Source organism: Triticum urartu, chromosome 4, assembly GCF_003073215.2.
Source record: "Triticum urartu cultivar G1812 chromosome 4, Tu2.1, whole genome shotgun sequence".
Lineage (NCBI taxonomy): Eukaryota > Viridiplantae > Streptophyta > Magnoliopsida > Poales > Poaceae > Triticum > Triticum urartu.
In genome coordinates, this window is record NC_053025.1 from 220,444,480 (window position 1) to 220,449,612 (window position 5,133).

Genomic DNA, 5,133 nt, shown 5'->3' on the forward strand with positions numbered 1-5,133 from the left:
TCCATGGTTGGTTATAGAAAATTTAGAATAAAATTCTAAATTCCCAAAATATGGTGGTCGTACCCGAGAGCACAGTGCTCTCTCTGGCTGACAGGTGGACCCGAGGCCCATTGTCAGTCTCTTCTTCAACGTACCTCTGGCTCTCTCTTCTTCCTCTATCTCGCGTGCTTTCCCACGCTTTCTCCACCGGCGACGTCTAGCGCGTAGGGCATCTAGGTCGTACCGCGGTAGTGCGCGGCGTGCTTGCTGCCGGTGCAGCATGCACTCACCTCGCAGGCCAGTGCGCTGTCGGCACTGCTCGCGGATTCGCCTCCGAACACCGGCGATCGAGCGACGAGCGGCGCTGGTAGATTTCGCCCACCGTACACCGATCTCGGGCTATAAAATGACCGAGGTGCTCCTTTCTTCTTCCTCGCACCAAGCCTTGCTTCTCCTTCTCCTTCCTTCTCCTCCATTTCTGCTTGCAGGAGCTCGAGACGACGCTCTAATGGCGGAGGTGATGCCGGACTGGTACATGATCCTGGTGTTTGGAAGGTTAGCAATATTGCTGGGGTTCTATGATCCTCGATGATCGTCGTGATGCCGCTGCTCGAGTGTTAGCTCTCCACGGCGGCGGCGATCATGAGGATTAGGTGCTGGTGTTGGGTGCTAACTGCTGTCGGTGTGCTGCAGGCAACTTGCACCCGATTAATAACCCACAAAATTTTCCTTCAGAGATTGTGGTGTGTTAGGGAGGAAATCAGTTAGATGCAACATGTGCACACGGATTTGCAATTAGTGCACGTGGTCGAGTGGTTGTGAGACCGCTGTTGTGGTGCTGCCAGAATAAAAAAATATCTATGTCGTGAAGAGATGTATGCTGCAACAACTCAAAAAAAAATCTTACTTCCGAAATTACCGAGAGCGATGACAGTTAATCAAAATTAACAGCAGTTAAAAGTACTTCATATTAATTGAAACCTATTATTTAATTTGTCGCACAAATCTAGGATACCACGCATAAGTTGCAACACATAAATAAATGATGGGACAATAAACATAGCAGTGACGCCTACAATGAAAACGGTAAATAGACAGGGTCTTGAGAAAACGTCTCTGGCACTGGGGTACACTCTTATTCTATCGGGGGAAGTGGATTGACTAGTAGATGAATGCGTCTCTCCTGGTCGGGCCTCAGTGGCCGGCCATTGGCGATCTGAGGGTTTAAATCAGCAAGGCTCTGGAGATAACCCATTACTAGCTGGGTCAAACGCTCTTGAGTGATGACATACTGGGCAAGGTTGGCTAGTACTGGGTCTCTCTCGATTCATTCACCGGGAAACGATGCTACTTCTCCGGGTGCTGCACGACTCGGGAAGAAATAATACCCTCATTCGCTGGCATAGGGTACCGCGAATCGAAGGCGAGCAAGCTCTTCATACGCAACAGCTTCTATGGCCATTTGCGGGGTCGGCATAGATTTTCCCATGAAGGAGACTTCCGTTGGGTCTTGGTTTGGGTTTGCGGGAGGGATGTGCACTACTGCCCAATACTTCGAGGTGGATGGGGTGATCCTCGATTTGAGCAACTCATACTGGGGTGGATGGATAGAACTCATGGTACTGCAGGTAAAGTCCCACAATATTTTAACAAAACTACCTGGGGTTGCATTCTGGAGTTCTCAGATAAATACTAGGGCTCGGCATGGCAAAGAAATGGCTGTGAGAGTTGTGCACAAGGTGAGGGATGCTTGGTAAGGTCACGAGGTGGCCTTTTATACAACATCTGGGCTGGGTCATTTATCACGGTGAGGGGCAACTAGTCTGTCGGTTCTTGTCTATGGGGCCGGGGTTAATGCCACAGATACACATATCTTACAAGAGTGACGATTACTGTGGGTGTCGTCAGGGTGGTTTTTGGTAGCTACACCCGGAATAAAAAATGCAATCGTATGCCAACATACTTATGCATGGCTATTATTTAAAATAGGGGCGCATAAGAAAACAGTATTTAATTATGGCGATACAAGATCACACAATTACAGGGAGTGGACATACTAAGACTTGGTACTACTCGAGTGACTTAGTCTACCTCGTTTATATCTCAGCAGGCATGTCTTGTGGACGTCGAGGCTTCTCCATAGGTTTCACCATCGGGGTTAGCTGGAGGGGGTTGAGGAGCTGCATGGTCGGGGTAGCGATGATGACCATCGCGGGGGTTGTTGGCCACGATCCCGTTGGAGCGTGTTCCCAAAAGGCGACGAAGCACTTCTAGGGACACCAAAGTGTTTTGGTCGATGGCTGGGGCAGACCTCAAGGACTCGATCGGTTGTCCGAATAGTATGACTGGGTTATCGGCGTTGGGCTCATCTCCTCTTCTTGCGGGTGCTCGGCGAATCAGTTCTCCATGGGCTGCGATCAGGTCAAGGGTGATTTGATCGAACAGTTCCTCTAGTGCACTTACATAGCGCACCAGATGCAACAATGCAGGATCCGTCTCGTGATCTCCGTTGGCAACCTGGGGTGGTCTACCATATCCGTCACGGCTGGGGTAGTAGTAGAACGAGCGACAGTTAACTCTGGGTGACAAGTTCCAGAGTTGAACTATAGCCTCTCGAGCAGCTAGTTGAATGGCTTGTGGCTCAAAGGAAGTTGTTCTTCCGGTGAACCTGTAGGGGCGTTCTGGTGATGGACCTCTACCATAGACGTGCACAATGGCCCAGAATTGACGGCTCTCACCGCTCATGGGCCCTTGGTACACGACATATTCTGGGGGCTCTTCTAATGCAAAGCCACGGCGGGTGAGGTTTGCTAAAACGGTCACAAAACCTCCAAGGTTGGTTGCTGTGGTCTCATTGTGAACAACGGATCAAGGCATTTTAGCTTGGTTTGGGATAGAGGCTGTGCTGTGTTGGGTTGAGGCTAGCGTGCCCTTTTTATAGAAAAAGGGGACGGAGTCTTCCTTCGCACGCTTGCGAATGAGACATTTTAGTTGTCGGTCACTGGCATGTGATCGACAGGCTAGGCTGATAGGATAGGCACCGACTGCCAAAAGGTGTCGGGGTCACTGTGTGGCTGTCTTACACGAGAAGCTTTGCCGGGGTTAGGTCAAGGTCTGGTGGGTTGATTTACCTAGGTTTATTGACCTGGCCAAGATAGGATTAGCCAATGGTCAGCCTGGCTCTGATACCAAGGTTGTCGGGACCGGATTTTTGGGATATTAATTTCCCAGAAAATGTCCCTTATGCTCACCAGCCCCAGGATTACTGTTAGCTGATGAGACACCAACTTGATACAGAAACTCCAAGAAAAATACAAAATGAGTAGTACAAGACCATTCTGGCCTATTAGTACAACAAATGGTTTCTAGTGGTTGATGGCGGAAGCGGTTTGCGGATCATCAGCGTCTATGGGACTCCATTTCCCACAGGAACAGCTGACCTGGATAACTCCTATCTTCACAAGGCTGCTATCACCATTGCGTAAGTTCCAGGGTTGTCATCGCGACGCTCCTCTCCGCGCAAGAAATCTGGCTAAGACAATAGCCAGGGACAAGCCAGTGATTACTTTTGAATGTACTCGCAAACATTATGAACACAGGTATAATGTAACAAATGATAATCATGCTCTGAATTATGATCTCACGTCAGTCACAAAATAAACATCCAGGATGCAAGAAAGCAGATTAATCACATACAACATGAATATGTAATAAGGTAGTAAAAAAAGAATGCACCGATCGGGTGTCGGAAGCGACTCCTTGAAAGGTTAATAATATAAAGCATGCCTCAGTCAGGCGTCTGAGCGACGTCAAATAAAGGGCTTATAAAGGAAACAAGCGGCAAACATGCCACAGTCGGGCGTCTGTGTGACACCACATAAAGGGCTTATAGAGTAAGTAAATAACAAGCATGCCACAGTCGGGCGTCTCAGCGACACCACATAAAGGGCTTATAAAGTAAATGAATAACAAGCATACCACAGTCGGGCGTCTCCGCGACACCACATAAAGGGCTTATATGAGAGTAATATAAGTGAACATCCAGGAGGTAGAACCATCCCAGGGATGCTCAATAATTCAAATAATGTAAATGGTTAGTTCATAATAATAATAATCATAGTCATCACGAGTCACAAGTGATGATCCATGTACTGGTTTAGCAATTGTTCCTCCGAAGACCGACACTAAGACCGACACTTGACCCATCCCAGACTGTAGTCCTTAACCATGGACACGGCTATTCGAATAGATATAATCTCTGCAGAGGGTGTACTCTTTACCCACGAGTAACGGATTCCTTTAGTCCGTCGGGACTAATTCCGTCTACGGTCTTTTAATTGAAAACACACCTGACTGCACACACCAGCCTAACTTACCGGTGTCTGGAATCACCAACGACACCCGTTAAGCGAAACTCTAAGTGGGGAGGCTACAACCTCGACTAGCATGGGATCACAAAATTTATAACGCGCGCAAACTAGGGGAGCTACCCCCTTCGGCTCGAACCGAAACACCCATGCCCCCGGACCAGGTGGCATGCCTACCTGATGCAGCCGGTATCTTCCACCATGGCCTCTCTGTACGGTGTGTGCTAGGAAGGGGTTGACAACTGACTGAACCGTACCCGACCTATGGCAGGGACAAGTGGTAGTATGAGACAAGTATGGGAGTTACTGGAACAAGACTTGATCTATGGTTGACTCAGGAGGTTAAAGCATTACCCGCATGATAAGCATAAGAAGTATATTTCATACCAATCAGACAGAATCACTGCTCATCGTACCCCACCATGCCTTACAGGACATAACCATCTCGACGAAGAACTAGGGACAAGCTCGTGTCTACCCAAGACAGAGGCTTTCCCAGATTCCTTCCGGTGGGCATGAAAGGCATAAGAGGGTGATTACTATCACAAGCATATCGAATTTTAACCGCAAGAAATCTTCATTTGCGCACTCATGAGTATGATCATATCGTCACATAAAATAACGAATACTTCGTGTAAAGATGGTGTTGTACCGAATCAAACAACACACAACAATATTATGCCAAGGTTCAGAATGCTTGCCTTCAAGAGTATGCAAGTGGGGGTGCACTTTTTGAAAGTTGCCTTCTGTCTCCAAAAATCCTATTTAAGAAAATTTCGAATTAACA